The 17,918-nt window shown below is 42.2% G+C and overlaps 1 long non-coding RNA gene across 1 annotated transcript; it reads left to right on the top strand.

The window, feature by feature from the left end:
* The first annotated feature begins 2,228 nt into the window (after nucleotides 1-2,228).
* On the top strand, nucleotides 2,229-3,443 carry LOC147334488 (uncharacterized). The gene is made up of 3 exons (XR_015128584.1): nucleotides 2,229-2,566; nucleotides 2,679-2,837; nucleotides 2,881-3,443. It is a non-coding gene; the product is annotated as an uncharacterized LOC147334488 (long non-coding RNA).
* The last annotated feature ends 14,475 nt before the right edge of the window (nucleotides 3,444-17,918 follow it).

The following is a 17,918-nucleotide window of genomic DNA, read 5'->3' as shown; positions in this document are numbered from 1 at the left end:
GAATACTACTGGAGAGGGCAATGAGAATTCATATTTTGTATGAATCAATCACACGGTTAACAATTTTAGTTACAACAATGTAGAGTAAAGCAAAAACAAAGACACCAAAAAGTCTGTAAAAGTATATTTCTGTACATTAATGTAATTTAACCACAACAATTATTTATTTTGTAAGCACTTAAAAAATCCACCCTCCAAAGTAGTTCAGAAAAGCAGCAAAGTCAAACTACTCTGTCTGCCACTTTGGAAATCACACTGAGAAATAGAAGGGTCGGGGGTTAGGGTTGACATTTAATCTATTGTAAAGCATTGATGTCCATTATGTAGTCATACATCGTAGTTAACATTACAGTTACAACTACACAGACAGACCTTTAAGAAAGAACTGTTTAATTATGTCTTGTAATGTTTAAAGAAGACACTGTAACACGTTTCTTGTTTAGAGAGAATTATAGATATGAGTCAGACCCTACTCACCACCTGCGTCACCCTCGGATACATGCTGTGAGAAAGCTTCAGTGAAAATAATTCTTCAACTATATACAAACCCAAAATATCAAATATCTGCAGATGAATGTTCAATGTTCAATACAACAACCATTTGCACACTTTTTTTAGCCACCATGGGCCAAATGTAAAAACGATTTAAGGTCCTTTTTTAAATCTTTATCTATGTTCTGGCTGAGTGTGGTCTGCAAATAAAGACAGCACAAATTAGAAAACAGAGTACTACACAACATTAATATGCCCCTTGACTTTGGTGCTTTGTATGTATCACTAGAGGGCATCAAAGCACCTTAGAAAGTGAATCTTCAGCCCTCTTCAACTTCAACCCTTAATCCAAAGACATTCTAAGCTTTATCTACTATGTCATTTTCCTGAACACTAACACATACGTAGTATTTATATACTATGAACATACAACGTGCATTTTTTTTAACATGTACACACTGATCGCACTGACGGTGGTTACCATGATAAACTAACCAGTCTTGACATTAATAATTTAGGAGACAATACAACAAACACAACTCCTGATATCAGAATCAGAATCAGAATCAGAATACTTTATTGATCCCTGGGGGAAATTATTTTTTGTTACAGTGCTCCATTTTAAACCAACATTAAGACAAGACAGACAATACGCTAACTAAGAATAGTACAATATATACATATATATACATACATACATACATAAGTCACTTATAAATAAATATTTGGAAAAGAAACATGTGTAGTTGTAGCAGCAAACAGTGTGTTAAGTGGATGCGTTGTACAGGGAGATGGCCACAGGCAGGAATGATTTCCTGTGTCGTTCAGTGGTGCTTTTCGGTAATCTCAGTCTCTCACTGAACGAGCTCCTGTGACTGACCAACATGTCATGGAGTGGGTGGGAGGTGTTATCCAACATTGTCTTTATCTTGGACAGCATCCGCCTCTCCGACACCACCTTGAGGGAGTCCAGCTCCATCCCCACAACATTGCTGGCCTTACGGATCAGTTTATTAAGTCTGTTGGCATCTGCGACCCTCAGCCTGCTCCCCCAGCATGCAACAGCATAGAGGATCGCACTGGCCACCACAGACTCATAGAAAATCCTCAGCATTTTCTGGCAGATGTTGAAGGACCTCAGTCGCCTCAAAAAATAGAGACGACTCTGGCCCTTCCTGTAAAGTGCTGTGGTGTTTTTAGCCCAGTCCAGATATCTATAACTATTCACTCATGTCTATTATATAATAACAAATGAACAAACTTACACAGCAAATTCAAAAGTGTTAAATGTTTTGGTGTTAATAGTCTTCTTGCAAAAGTAGAGTTAATTTTACTCTAAGCAGAGTCACATTCTTTTAATGTAACTCTGAGGTGTAAAATGATAGTAGTTAAAATCGAGTGTTAAAAATGAGTGTTTCTCTGTCAAATCTGGAGGTGTTACAATGGAAACATTAACTCTTGACCTCTTAACTCTGAACTCCTACAGGGGCTATGACACCAAGAGAGTAAATTCACAGACTTCGCCCCCAGCACCATAGGCTCCAATCGAAGCTGAAGTGAAGCCGTTTCAGAACATTTTGCTCTACATATTTGAGTTGTTTGCCATGCTTGGTAAGTCATTTTTTCAAAGATTGTTTCAATTATTATGAGCTTTTACTTCTGTGGCTCTTTGGAGTTGAGACAAAGCTGTGTGAAAGGCATTAGCCATGTTGCTCGCTGATAGCATAATATTCTGTTTTAGCTAGCTGAAAGGTATTGTAGCTGACGCTGAAATGTTTGTGTGGGTTGCCATGACAACACCAAAGTGAATCTGAGATCGTTATTGTTTTCTATTTGTTTTCTTTATTTGCTTCTCATGCTTGTGTACATTTGCAGTAGGAAAGGTAATCTATGAATCCAGTGATATATCCTGCTTATAAGAAATGTTTCTGTTAAAATATTATTGTGAAGTAGTCACTTCCTGTGAGTTGCGGGAACCGGAAGTTGTGCGCGGGAGAGACAAGACAGAACGGTAACACGGCGGACTTTTCGGAATATACAACTTTTCTACTGCTGGTTTTACAAGGCGTACACGGTAAAAAATCATTATGCTGTTATTTGTTTAACACTTGTGCACCTTGTGAAAGGAAATAAGTGGCTGAGATGAATATCATATGTGCTATTGATATTATTTTACTTGTTTCTAGTTTTCACGGTGCTCCATGATTGTGAGAGGAATAAAAGAATTGTGGACATCAGTACGGAGCGTGGATTCTTTCGACCAGGGTAGAAACAGTGAAAACGTGTCCCAATCCATCTGGAGGCTTCGGTGTGCAAAGCTCTTCTCATCCTGCAGCAAGCTACAGGTCTCGGTTTGCAACGCGCTTCTCATCCTGCAGCAAGCTACAGGTCTCGGTTGCTTCTCATCCTGCAGCGAGCTACAGGCTTCAGTGGACACGTTGCTTTGCATTTTGTGACAACCAATCGGGAGCTGCAGATTCAGCGGACACTCCAAGAAGCGGTTTCAGGCTAAAGCGTGAGTCCTCAGGCTATATTGCGCAGTTATTATGCCTCATGAGTTGATGGATAGAACATGAGCTACAAATTTGCTGTAATGGACAAGGAATTAATAGTGTTCAAATTTCGGACTGTGTAAAAAAAAAAAAAAAAAAAAAAAAAAAAAAGAACAAACAAAAAAAGGACAATCTGTTGAAGTTCTGGAAATTATTGTTGTTTTCTTACCTGTTGATTGCAAGCTTCATGAAGGCTGAAACTGAAAATTTATTTGCTGTCATACGTAAGAATCTAAGCTAAGGTTCCTTTGTGTTAATTTTAATAATTCTCCGCCTATTACATCCATTCTTGTAATTACCTTAGTTATCTTGTCCTCTTCATAAGATACCCCCTTTAAAGTCTGAAAATGTCTAAAGATGGTCATAGTCACCCTGATGTTATGTCAGAAGTACAAGATGCAGGGGACTTGGAAGAGGAAAAAAGTGTAGTGCCTGAGAAATCTGAGACAAAAACAAGAAAATCCTCTCGTGAAAGGCGATTAACGCCAAAAATGCAGGAACTGAAAGATCAAGAGTTAACTCAAAAGGAGAAGAGGTTCAAAGCAACATATGAGAAATGGAAAAGCAACGTAAGAGACATTCGCACAAGGTTAAAGCAAGTATGCTCTGAGAGTGACATGTATGATATGATGGATGAGGCTGAGAAGTTAGAGTCTGAATTAAAGGAACAGTATGACAGAATTCGACTCCAAACCTCACCAAGTCAAGAATTTCGAAGAAAGATCGATGCATGCTCAGCCGTGACGGCCGACTTGCTGCAGCTGATGAGAGTACGTCTGACTGAAGATGAAGGTGAGTTTGACACGGTGGCAGAAAGATCAAGGTTACGCATGCTACTTGATAATGAATATGCTAGGTCCATATATGGATCCACAGCCTCCAGAGTTACTGCACCCAGCTGTCACAATTCTAACCATCTCTCAGAGTCACCTAGCATTTCAGCCATGAGGGCGGAAGTGGCTGCTCAGCTGGCTGCAAAGAGAGCCGAAATTGATATGGAAGGTGCCATCGAAGCTCAACGTCAGCAGCTGAGAAAACTCGAAAATCAGAGGGACATTGGTGTAATTCAGGCAAAGCTAAATGTCTACACTGAAGAAGAGGGAAGGGATGGGACACGCAGTCCTCCATTCAGCAAAGTGAGTGATGCACACCCCTTCGCTCACCACATCCCAGATCAAGAACGGCAGGTTGTGCAAAACGAGACATCATTGGTCCAATCGCTACAAGAGTCATTAGCTCTTACTCGCTTGCCAACTCCAGAACCTTCTGTATTCTCGGGCGATCCTCTGAAGTTTACAGAATGGAGCATAAGCTTCAAAGCCCTCATAGAGAGACGATGCTCTGACCCTGCAGACAGGCTATGCTACCTGCAAAAGTACATAGCAGGTGAGGCAAAATCCTCTCTTGAAGGCAGCTTCTACAGAAAAGATGAAGAAGCCTATCAACAAGCATGGGATAGGTTAAATGCTAGATATGGCCATTCCTTTGTAGTGCAGCGGGCTTTCAGAGATAAGTTAAATGGGTGGCCGAAGATTGGTGGAAAGGAATATCTCAAGTTAAGAGAGTTCAGTGATTTCCTCCAAACATGTAGTAATGCCATGCCTCACGTAAAGGGCTTACAGGTTCTTAACGACTGTGAGGAGAATCAGAAAATACTAGTCAAGCTTCCTGATTGGGTGACATCTAGATGGAACCGTTATGTCACAGAGCAGCTAGATCGGGGCAACGACTTTCCAAGCTTTCATGAGTTTGCTTCCTTTATCTCTAAGGAGTCACGCATCGCATGCAATCCAGTGTCATCCTTACATGCCTTAAGGCACTCTGCAGAGGCACCAGCAAGAGAGATGAACACGTTTGCCACAAATGTGAAACCCCCAATTCCATCAAGCTCCACCGCCAAATCTGACCCTGGTGAAATCAAGTTGGGAGATGCAGGGAAACCAAAGAAATGGACCACACCAACACAAAATTCCAATAATGGCCAGTGTATTTGCTGTAGTGAGAACCATTCCATACATAAATGCAAGAGGCTTATGGACATGTCTGTAGAGGATAAGAAAAAATGCATACTTGAAAATAAGTTGTGTTTTGCATGTCTAAGAAGGGGTCACAATTCTAAAGACTGTAGGAACAGGGCTATGTGTGGCATATGCAGAAAGAGTCACCCAACGCCATTGCATGAAGATCGTTCTACAGCAGCATCAACACAAGGGGCAGTTGAAGAAAGTACGTTGTCATTATCATGTTGTGTGAGTGGAGGTGAAGGTGGGAGTACATCAATGATAGTCCCAGTGTGGATCTCAACACTTAGTGCTCCGGACACTGAAACCCTAGTGTACGCACTATTGGACACTCAAAGCAGTCACACATTTCTTGATCAGGAGGTGTGCGAAAAGCTACAAGCAACAATGGAACCAGTGAAACTTAAACTTTCCACCATGATGGGGAGAGACTCAGTCGTGAAGAGTCAAAGAGTATGCAAGCTCAAAGTTAGAGGATTTTCCTCTAATGTTTCCATCAGTTTGCCTCCAGCCTACACAAGGGACTTCATTCCCCTTGACCGCACACATATTCCCACTTGCCAGACAGCCAACAAATGGAAACACCTTGTAAGCATGGCCCAGGAGATACCCCCGTTGATGGACTGTGGTGTTGGATTGTTGATTGGATACGACTGCTCCAGAGCGTTAATTCCAAGAAGGGTCGTCGCTGGGGGTGACTATGAGCCTTATGCTATTGAGACGGATCTTGGTTGGAGCATTGTGGGAAGCGCACCACAGCGTGTGCAGGCTAAAGATGTGACTGGTTTTTGCCATCGAGTGTCTGTCAGAGAGGTGCCACCCATAACACCATTCGCTGTCATCAAGGCCCTGGAGTCTGATTTTGCAGACACAAAACCTGGTGACAGAAGCATATCTCAAGAAGATATTTGCTTCCTGCAGATCTTGAAAGACAGAATCCAACAAAATAAGGATGGTCACCTGGAGATGCCTCTCCCTTTCAAAGCACGTCCGCATCTCCCAGACAACAAAGGGCTGGCGTTAGTACGGCTGAAGCATCTAAAGAGGAAGCTGGACAGAGATCCGAAATTCAAAATAGACTACGTGAGATTTATGGAAGGTGTCTTCAAGGATGGAGATGCAGAGAAAGTGGAAAACCAAGCAGAGCTGGGGAAAGTCTGGTATATCCCACACCAAGGAGTTTACCACCCCAGAAAACCAGGAAAAATCAGAGTGGTTTTCGACTGCTCTGCAAGGTATGAAGGCACCTCCTTAAACGACCATCTGCTAACAGGACCTGACCTCGCAAATAGCCTAACAGCCGTGCTGTGCCGCTTCCGTAAACATCCCATCGCAGTCATGTGTGATGTGGAGAAAATGTTCCACAGGTTTCATGTGAGCGAGGATGATAGAGACTACCTGCGGTTTCTCTGGTGGGAAAATGGAGACACAAACTCTGAACCCAGAGAGTACCGCATGAAGGTTCACCTGTTTGGAGCATCATCATCCCCTGGCTGCGCCAATTATGGCATGAAGCACCTTGCCAGCCAATGTGAGAAAGAGTACCCCTCCGCAGCTAACTTCATCCAGAAACATTTCTATGTCGACGATGGTCTCATAAGTGTAGAGTCGGTGGGTAAGGCAATTGAACTGGTCAAAGAAGCCCAAGCCGTGTGTGCCAAAGGAAAGCTGCACCTTCACAAATTTCTCTCCAACAGCCGAGAGGTCCTTGACTCTGTCGATGTTGCAGAGCGTGCTACGGAGGTAAAGAATGTTGATCTTAATCACGAGGATTTACCAGTTCAAAGAGTGCTAGGTATAAGGTGGAATGTTGAAAATGATAGCTTCTCCTTCAAGGTGTCACTTGAGGAGAAACCAGCAACGCGCCGAGGGATTCTCTCAATTGTGGCCTCCTTGTATGACCCTTTGGGGTTTCTAGCCCCAGTCATTCTTGAAGGGAAAAGAGTGCTGCAGGAGATGTGTCAGAGAGGCACAGGGTGGGATGAGCCACTACCCAAAGGCTTGAAGTTAAGGTGGGAGACTTGGATGAAGGATCTGGAGAACCTGGAAAGAATTGAAATTCAAAGATGCTTCATACCTGACAGCCTTGGCGAGATTCAAAGAGTCGAGCTTCATCATTTCTCTGATGCAAGCAGTCAAGGGTATGGCCAGTGCTCTTACATCAGAGTGGTAAGCAGAGAAAGGGTATGCTGCTCCTTGGTCATGGGCAAGGCGAGGGTTGCACCAACCAAAATAGTTACCATACCGAGACTTGAGTTAACTGCAGCAGTAACCTCGGCATCTGTGAGCAGCATGTTAAGAGAGGAGCTAGAACTCAAGGTTGATGACGAATATTTTTGGACAGACTCAAAGGTCGTGCTTGGTTACATCAACAATGAAGCAAGAAGGTTCCATGTGTTCGTGGCAAACCGCGTGCAGAGAATTCGAGAAACCACCGATGCACGGAAATGGTACTATGTTGACACAGGAGAAAACCCTGCTGATCATGCCTCGAGAGGCCTCAAAGTAGCTGACCTCATCAAGTCAAATTGGTTCTCTGGTCCCAGCTTTCTATGGGAAAGAGAGATAGCCACAAAACAGGCTACTTCAGATTTGCTGGTGGGAGACCCAGAGGTGAGGACTACCCAGGTGTTGAAGGTTGATGTAGCAAGGCAGTTTGACATCCAGAAGCATCTGCTGCGGTTCTCAAGATGGACTACAGCTGTCAACGTCATTGCTCGTATCCAGTGGCTGGCAAAGAGGATCAGGACCGCTGAGCCTTTAAGCGTGGAAGAGAGAAAGCAAGCTGCACAGACTCTCGTCAAGCTTGCACAACAAGATGCCTTTCAAGAGGAGTTAAACACACTCAGCCAGAAACTAGGAAGGCTGCCTTGCAACCACCAACTCTTTCAGCTTGACCCATTCCTCCAAGATGGCATAATGAGAGTAGGAGGAAGACTGAGGAAGGCATCTGTGCCTCTTGAGTTAAGACACCCAGAGATCCTTCCTAAAGATGGTGCTGTTACAAACCTCATCATTGCACACCATCATACCAAGATACAACACCAAGGCAGAGGACAAACCCTCAATGCACTGAGAGCCAATGGTTACTGGATCACTGGTGGAAGTAAGGCTGTAGCCCAATACATCAGGCAGTGCGTACAGTGCAGGAGAGCCCGCGCGCCACCAGAGGAGCAATGGATGGCAGATCTACCTAGTGACCGTGTTGATCCCACACCACCATTCACTTATTGTGGTATGGACTGCTTTGGTCCTTTTCACACCAAACAAGGTCGCAAAGATCAAAAACGGTACGGCCTCCTCTTCACATGTTTTTGCTCAAGGGCAGTGCATATAGAGATGTTGGAGGATTTGACGACTGACGCATTCATCAATGCTTTGCGCTGCTTCATTGCCCTTCGTGGAGCTGTTAGGCACATTAGGTCCGATCAGGGAACTAACTTTATGGGGGCAAGAAACGAGATGGCAAAGGCTCTGAAAGAACTTGATAAGGAAAGAGTGACTGCATACCTAGCAGAAAATCAGTGCGACTTCCAGATGAATACGCCCCACTCTAGTCATGCTGGAGGCGCATGGGAGCGTCAAATCCGGACAGTGAGAAGCGTACTGAGCACGGTCCTTGCCTGCAGTGTGGGAAGGTTGGATGATGCTTCATTGAGAACATTCCTTTATGAAGCTATGTGCATCGTGAATAACCGCCCACTCACTGTTGATAACATCAATGACCCCAAAAGCTTGGAGCCACTCACACCGAACCACTTGATCACCATGAAATCCTCAGTCCCACTTCCACCTCCAGGTAAATTCGTCAAGGAGGACCTGTATGCTAAGAAACGGTGGAGAAGGGTACAGTATCTGATTGAGCAATTTTGGCACAGATGGAGAAAGGAATACCTGGCCAATATTGCTCTGAGACAGCGATGGCATACACCAAGACGTAATGTGGAGGTGGGTGACATTGTGATTCTCAAAGAGGAAGATGTTCCTCGCAATGAATGGAAACTTGCTAGGGTTGTGGAAGCACATGAGGATGATGATGGACTTGTACGGAAGGTGACAATCCAGACTGGTGATCGGAAGTTAGGAAAGGGAGGCGAACGCCTCGTCCAACCCTCAATCATTCAGAGACCCATTCAGAAATTAGTGGTCCTGGTGAAAAACAGCTAAATGGGGAAAATGTCATTCATTGATTAGATTTCCCTTCTAAAATAGAAGTTGTCATTATGCTGTACTTCATGCACATGTTATGGAGATGTAAAATCTACTGTTCATATTGTTGAATTCATTTGTTGAGAAAAGAATATTGTTTATGTCAATGCAAGAATGTTTAAAAACAACAACATGGTGCTTGGGAATTACCATTGATATAATGAGAAATGCAAGTGTATTTACGTTCACAATTGTAATAATCAAAGGTAATTGGTGGGAGTGTAGCTGACGCTGAAATGTTTATGTGGGTTGCCATGACAACACCAAAGTGAATCTGAGATCGTTATTGTTTTCTATTTGTTTTCTTTATTTGCTTCTCATGCTTGTGTACATTTGCAGTAGGAAAGGTAATCTATGAATCCAGTGATATATCCTGCTTATAAGAAATGTTTCTGTTAAAATATTATTGTGAAGTAGTCACTTCCTGTGAGTTGCGGGAACCGGAAGTTGTGCGCGGGAGAGACAAGACAGAACGGTAACACGGCGGACTTTTCGGAATATACAACTTTTCTACTGCTGGTTTTACAAGGCGTACACGGTAAAAAATCATTATGCTGTTATTTGTTTAACACTTGTGCACCTTGTGAAAGGAAATAAGTGGCTGAGATGAATATCATATGTGCTATTGATATTATTTTACTTGTTTCTAGTTTTCACGGTGCTCCATGATTGTGAGAGGAATAAAAGAATTGTGGACATCAGTACGGAGCGTGGATTCTTTCGACCAGGGTAGAAACAGGTATTGTTTGCGGGCAAATACCACAGCCTTGAAAAAAAGCTTGCATGTGAATTTTCAGTCAAACACACCTAAAACAATGTCTAGAATGTGAAATGTTGGTATAATGGTGCTACTTGAAGCCTGAAAACGATCTCCCATAAAAAAAAACAAAAAACGAGCAAACAGCAGTAGCAGACGTCCTGACTGGATTCTACGTTAGCATAGATCCCTCCAGAGTTTTGTGCACACGGTTTAGGTAAAAATGAAAAAGGTTGAGGTTTTACATTTAGTTCAGTATTACCTGTTGTCTGTGTCCTTGTCTTTTGGGAAAATACTTTACACAAGTAATGGCTCAAAGAGGATTCCTTTTTTTTTTTTTTTTTTTTTTACTGTGCTGCAATTGATTACTGGATTATTTGTGCCATTAATTAGTGTCAACTAATTTTTATTCGATCTCCGCACAGGATATGCTTGTGAAGATGGAATATGGGGGAGAGCAGAAGTGCGTTGAAGTTCCACAAAGGGATGAATGAAGGACATGCATATTGTATTGAAGAAATAAGTAATGAGAATGCTGTTATTTGCATTTACCAGCTCACCCATGTCAGACCTTTTGATAAACAAAATTCTAATGAAAGTGAGAACATGTACACTGTTACATCTTTCAGAAAATGTTTTGAAATTGTGGTGCACAGTTCAGAATAAATGTTTTTCAAAAACCATTGCATCTTTTTAGTAAATGTTTATTTCCAAAAGAAATTTCTAGAAGTTCAGAACAGTAAAATTCCCGCTTTTTAGAATGAATTAGAAGATAACTCTTACGTAGTTAAACTAAAATACTCTTTGAGAGTTAACTCATTCACTGCCAGCCATTGGCAGTGAATGGGTTAAACCCATTGACTCATGCACTGCAATTGACGGCTATAGACGTCAATGGCAGTGAATGAGTTAATATATAAACTCTTAACACCAAGTGTTAAATTATCAACTCCAGACAGATTTGGTGTTTTAACACTAAATTAACACTCTCTGGTGTGGACCCATATAGACACTTTAATAGTGTTGAAATCAAATCCGACAGTGTTAATTTGGACATGCTGGATTTGCTGTGTACATGAGTGCATTAATGAAAGCCCAGTACAGATTAGAGCAACTGCACTGCACATTAGAGACGTAATCATCCTGCAGAAGAACAGCTACTGGTCAGTAAAACCAAGAAGGGTCAGTCACAGATCCCAGCACTAGATCAATAAACTTATGGAAGGCATTTTCAAAGGTAAAAATACTTTTCGATTTGAGTTTTAAACTCATTCACATCTGATCTGTGCCTATTTTGACCTACTTGCATACAGGATAAAACTGTCAGGAGAAAATGATGATATGGTCAGGAGTCATATTTAAAACACACAAATGCATCCTGGTGATTTTGCTCCACTTTAAAAAAAAAAGCGAGTACATCATTCGATCTGCGCTCGATGTGCTAGCTTTATTTAATACACTAAAGAAAAGATAGACTTTATCATTATCTATGCTAAAATCACTGAGGAAGCAGCTTCCTCCAGCTGCTCCTCCGGCAGAACATCTGCTAACCTTACATAGTGACGGGCTGTCAAGTTGTGTAAATGTCATTATTCATTCTCATTATACTAATTTCTTGTGTGATAGTACCTCTCAAAACATTCACTCACTTTGTGCAGTTTCTCGCCTCCCTTTTCACCGTTGGTCACTCCGCCACTCTGATTACTTGCTCCGCCTGCCTGCCCTCCTGCTTCCTCCAACCTGCTCTCAAAGTTTCTGACCCTAGCACCTTATATCTTCACCCCTTTCCTGCGTTGTGCTATAGTTGCTACCACTTGTGTCACGTGTGGCTACATCTCATAGTACTGTACTGGCTACACAGTATTCTTTACACTTATCAGAAAAGAAGTTAGTTTTTAAAAAAAAGTTTTCTGTGTGTGTAAATTACGCTGCAATCGTGTCGATTAAAGCACATTTGGAAGCACTCAAATTAAATGGTATACATTTGTAAATCTTACTTTATGCTTAACTGCTTTATGCAAAAGATTCAAACTCCAGGCAGAGATTACAGGTATTATTAAAACATGTTATTAACTTTATCTGTTAAATCGGGCTGTCTGCTTGTGCCTGCTCACATAAAAAGAGGTGTCTGAATCAATGTTTTTCCACACACCATTTGACCCACATGAGAGCTGTGAATTATCAGAGGATAGAAAAAATGTAATCGTAAACTGCAACACTGTCGCTGCAAATAAGAGAAACACTGGCGAAAAAAAAGCAGAGCCTGTTTGATTTATCCTACTGTTGTTCTTGGTTGTGTTGTGGCTGGTTTTAAGCTCTGCAGAAAACATAAAGGACTACAGAGTCAGACCTATAAACCCCTGATGACACCAACATATTTCAAGCCTCTCTCAAACCTGTCAAATAAACTGTGGCTCTTGTGTCTCTTGCTGATCAGAGGAGAGACACTACATACAGCTGGAGGCATCTAATCACATCCCAGACCCGATGCTCAGCTTTAATCACACTGTGTCCCCATTGACTTGAGCTCACACTGCAGTCATAGTCTGCATTGTCGGCATGTCTCAATCCTTCTTAGAGATGAAAAGTTAAATGCTGAAATGGGACAAAATGTATGTTTTTCCATTCATGGAGGCCAGCAGTGTCTCCAAAGATAAACTCAAGGGTTTTAGCCTAATATAATACATTTTAAGCTGTTTCTGAATTTAAGTTCAAAACTCCACATTAGCTGTTACTGTCATTCAGAGTTTAGTGGAATAAGCCTCCTCTTGCTAATCAGTACAGAACAGGTAATCAGTAGTTGTACATCAGTTAGCATGTAATTAGCCTAGCTCGACACAACTGATTGTTAACTGGCGACATCTACAGCATCATTTTCCCGTTCCTGTCTCTGTGGGCAATTTTTATTTTTTTTAAAAACACACACACACTGTAAGTGTTTATATACTCCATGTTCATTATGATCACCACTAAAAAACAGCTTGGAAAATAGGGAGGAAAATATGTTATAACTGCTAATGCAATCAGCCATGCCCACTTACAGTAATGGAGTTGTGCTTTGAACACAGACTGAAATTAGATTGACTGCCTGAGCAGTAAGGCATAACAGAGAATATATTTCATGTGATAATGTGAACTCCAAAGTGCTCCACATGTTCCAGTGGGGTTTTATTAAAAGTGTGCTGACTTTTTCTTGTTATTTGTTGGTTTGGAAATGCCTCTGAGGCACAGAAAAAATCCATTAGAAATAACCAGGAAATTGTCGGGAACTTCCTTACCAAGCCTAGAAAGTATTTAAGGGACTGTTTCATTTTTGCTTCAACCCAATTTCCTCATGGAGACAAATACATGTTTCTTTTAGCGTCAGATTCATTTGGTTAGGGCCATGAATGGAGTGACTTTTTCTCAACTTCTGTTTGTTCTTTTTCTTTTTTGCTGTGGTTCCTCTGGTTCTGTTTACATTTTCATCCATCCATTGTTTTCCATTTACACAGTTCAGGGTTGTTTATATTCCTGTTTCAATTTTATTACGCAAGCTTCTGTTCGCTATGCACTTCAGGATGAGTAGTTTGTGTTAGGAGCACAGGGGCCTATTTGGAAGGCTAGTGGAAAAGGTCAAACTTTTAAGAAAACCAGCTGCACGGGCAAAATCCCTAAGGTGGCTGTGCTGACAGGTTGCCCTCAGACTGAACAGGGTTTGGCAGCATAAATATATAACAGGTGTACCAACCTTGGGTTACTCTGAAGCACCATGGCTAGCCGTGAGAAGTAATGATTCTTAACTTTGAGCTTTCACATCCACAAGTAATTTGAGCACTAGAATATCTTTGAAGCTTAAGATAAATAGAGAAAAACTGTGATGTGATGCAAAGTATTCTTTAGATGTAGGCATAAACGAGTTAGCTGGATAAAGTAAAGTAGATCTGAACTCATTATATTTCGGTCTGTTATAGGTTATATCTGTTATTAAGTTTCTACTACAATGACAAGAAACTGGAAGAAATGACTGCAGCGAGCTTGAAATTAGTTCTCTTTTTGAAAGTATCTCCTTCAAGAATTTGAGCCATGAACGGATGACATCGTTGACATGAGCATCAGAAGATGGAAATGGGGTTCTCATCAAAGCTCCAGGTCTAAAAACTCAACCCAGCACTTTGAGTTTGTTGTTATATTTGTGATTCCTTATGGATGTTGAAAGGATGTTCCAGTATTATTTTCAGGTTGCCTTGAGTTTTAAGAGTAGTTTAGGTTATTCTATGTCTTTTTAGTAACGTCCTCATAGTCCATTCATAGTTATCTCAGTTAGTTTTCCTGTTTAGGCTTCAGTTTACTTTCTGCCATTTTATTTTTGTATTCAAAAATACCGTCTCTCATTCAGTGGCTGCATTTGGGTCCTCCTCTCACACGCCATACGGTCTGCTGCAGACCGTGACAACCGTGGTGTAGAAACTAGGACAGTATGTGCATTCTGAACATCTAGCAGCTAAAAACACCCCAAACATTACATTGTTAAAAAAAGATCTGTAATGTAACAATTAGTGCTGTCCAAATTAACACATTAAAGCATCTGGAGTGCAGAATGACTCAAAATCCCTGAAATGTTTCTGTCAATGGGCAGTTGATCTGGTAGTGATGGGCAGCTGAACCAATCAATTCAATTTGGAAAATAATAAACGCACGTTGGCCCTCTCGATGGGAAATTTGAGTATTAAAAAAATAACAAGACTGAACAGTTGACCAACAAAGTATTATGCACATTGTGCAAGAAGGAATTTTCTTTTCACCGAAGCACTTCAAGCTTAAAATATCACATTGATGCAAAGCATACGTTAACTCAGGGATGCTGCTAGGACTTTGGCTAACACGTCACCCAGCTTGTGATAAAACTACTCACGGAGCATCTGGGACTCAGTAAGTCGACCTCGGAAATATTGACTGACACAATGCCAGCTGGATTGCAACAAACTGCAGACCTATTAATATCGTTGAGAACACGCGCTTTACATAGCTTTGGTTCCTCGTTTCAAGGACTTGAAATGACCCCAAGAGTGACAGAGAGAGAGTGGATAAATGTTTACAGAGTTTTTTGTTAACATGAATTTTCAAGCTGTTCAATAAACATGTTAAGTGCGTGTATTTCCCCTTTCTTTTTCCGAGTCTGTTTGCTCATGCAAAATGAAATCCGATTATTATAGAATAAAAATGAAGGATATGTAATCTTGATTAAGCAAAATTTATCCAGCAGACCGCCCCGACTCTGCAGCAGCAGGTAGGGCCCACAAACCCCAGTCGGACGGCCAACTCCTCCTCCTTAAAATTGAGAGGTGGGCAACGACGCCAGGGGTGAGGTGTACACCCTGATGGTAATTTGGAGTCCGTGTAGTGTGCCCACCCCCAAGATCCTATATGTATGTGTTATGAGAGTGTGAGTAATGTCAATGTCTAAGTCGTGAGATAAAATTGAGGCACAAGAAGCCAGAAGGGGACAGAGGGGGGGATGCTTCGCCAGCACCCTGGTGACATACCCCTACTCCAAGGCCCTGCAAGGCCCTGCTCCTAATATGCCTTTAATCTCTCCTCCACTTCTGCTCTCTCACGCTCTTCTCTGACTCTACTTTCTACTAACATTCTTGCTTCTCTCCTCTTCTGAACCTGCTCCAGCCACAACTTAGCAACTGCTAACTGCAATTCCTTCCTCTGCTTCGCTTTACCTGTTTTACCTGCTACACTTACAGCTATTCTTTCTACCAGCATTTTACACTTAACTTCCACTAATGTCCCTTCAAATCCACATTTCTTACGCCAACAACCTACATACTGCGTGCTGCCTGGTAAAACTTTCTGCATAAATTTTACATCTCCTTCTAAGGCAGACTTACACATTTTATTCTCCATTACAAGACAACAATCAGCCACACTCACGCAGACCACGTCTGGCCCGCACACACACAACATAGGCCTATCGCTTGCGTTTGCACGCACAGCTAGCGCTCTCTGTTGAAAACTCTCAAACGCCCCATATGGCGGAGAATTCAACCTTCGGACACTCTCCAACGCCCCAAATGGCGGAGATTCCGGACTCTGAACCTAGGTTCTCTCCACGCCCCAAATGGCGGAGAACTCTCTACGCCCCAAATGGCGGAGAAGCCTGCGTCTCTCTCACGCGGCTAGCGCGCTCCCGGACTCACGTTTAACGCACAGCCCGTAGCCGCTCTCTATTGTTTTGGGTCACGTGCGCTCTCGTGACCAGCGCTCCCCCGGACTCAAACGTTTCACGCAGAATCACGGTGACGCGTATCTAGGATCCACATTCATTCACACGGTTATAGAGACGCTCTCTGATTGCTTACCGTTGTGTTGCGTTTCGTTCACAGGAGAGTCCTAGAATCCCGTCAGTCGCCGTCCACGAGGGGAGTTCAGACGCTATTCCACCGGCCTGGTCGCGAATTTAACACTCCAGGGCTTTGTCAGGCGTCCTAACGGTCTGGTTGTCGACAGTCTGCGGCGTGTCCTCTCTCCCCTCAGTGTGCGGCGAAATTCTTGGACTCCGGCTTCGAAGGACCAATTAATGTTGGGTCTAAACTCAGACCCCGCTGTATCTAAGACTTATTCCCATGAAAGAAAAGCAAGGCAACAACGTTCGATTTCTTGCGCAAGGGAGGCCTCTCGTCTGTGACCAGCACGTTGAAATGACCACACTGGTGGCCTCCTCTTGCCGCCTTTTATTGACAAACTTCAAACAATAGTTTACAAAACACCTCCCCTTGCAACCCCCCTTTGGTTACAAAGACAAGGCACTGTATGTAAATGTATACACTGAGTGTGTGTGTGTGTGTGAGAATGTGTGTGTGTGTGTGTGTGTGTGTGTGTGTGTGTGTGTGTGAGAATGTGTGTGTGTGTGTGTGTGTGTGTGTGTGTTATGTGAGAATGTGTGTGTGTGTGTGTGTGTGTGTGTGTGTGTGTGTGTGTGTGTGTGTGTTGGTCAAAGGGTCATAAAACCTAAAAGCAGGAACAACATCCTTGGTCATAAAGAGGGTAGTCTTCCCCCACACCCAATGTATGGTTTACCAAAGATAACACAGTGAAACCATACAAAGGGTAGGAAGCTCTACCAAACATCAAACAGATCTTCAAGTTAGGATGTATCTACAATAAAACTTCCCCCAGCACAGAGTGGCTGGAGAGGTGGTCAGGATCAAAGGAATGGCTTTGATCCTACTGCTTAAACTAAGACTATACAAATTTAAGAAACACAATGGCGACATTCAACAATTAGACTTAACATTAACATTCATTTCTTTCCTATTTCTCTTTCTTCAGTTTATCTGTTTATTATTAATTGTATGTATTTAATATAGTTTTATACTGTTACTGTATTTGCATGTTGAAGTGTTTGTTTCTTGGCCTTTCCTATTGCCTTGATAAGGCTCTTGGTATGAGAAAATTCCAGGGGATGGTGAGGGTGCTAGTAATAGAATTTATGACAAGTACTGACAATCCTAACTTACACAGACTGTATTTTTATTTTTGGTTTTAATAAAATATACTTAAAAAAGAAAAAAAGAAAAATGGAATGGCAAATCACCTGCACTGCATTAAGCTAAAGCACAGGTGTCGAACTCAAGGCCTCGAGGGCCGGTGTCCTGCAGGTTTCGATGTGTCCTTAATCCAAAACAGCTGATTTAAATGGCTAAATTACCTCCTTAACATGTCTTGGGGTTCTCCAGAAGCCTGTTAATGAATTTATCATTTGATTAGGGTGTGTTGACCCAGGGTGATATCTAAAACCTGCAGAACACCGGCCCTCGAGGCCTGGAGTTCAACACCCCTGAGCTAAAGCACGTTAATGAAATCTATAATCTATAATTATTTTATGTTAATTTCATT

Source organism: Aulonocara sp. 'chitande type north' Nkhata Bay, linkage group LG3, assembly GCF_057382095.1.
Source record: "Aulonocara sp. 'chitande type north' Nkhata Bay isolate Kocher_YH1m ecotype deep benthic linkage group LG3, A_spYH_male_GT1.1, whole genome shotgun sequence".
NCBI lineage: Eukaryota > Metazoa > Chordata > Actinopteri > Cichliformes > Cichlidae > Aulonocara > Aulonocara sp. 'chitande type north' Nkhata Bay.
This window is presented reverse-complemented; position numbering and strand designations above follow the sequence as displayed.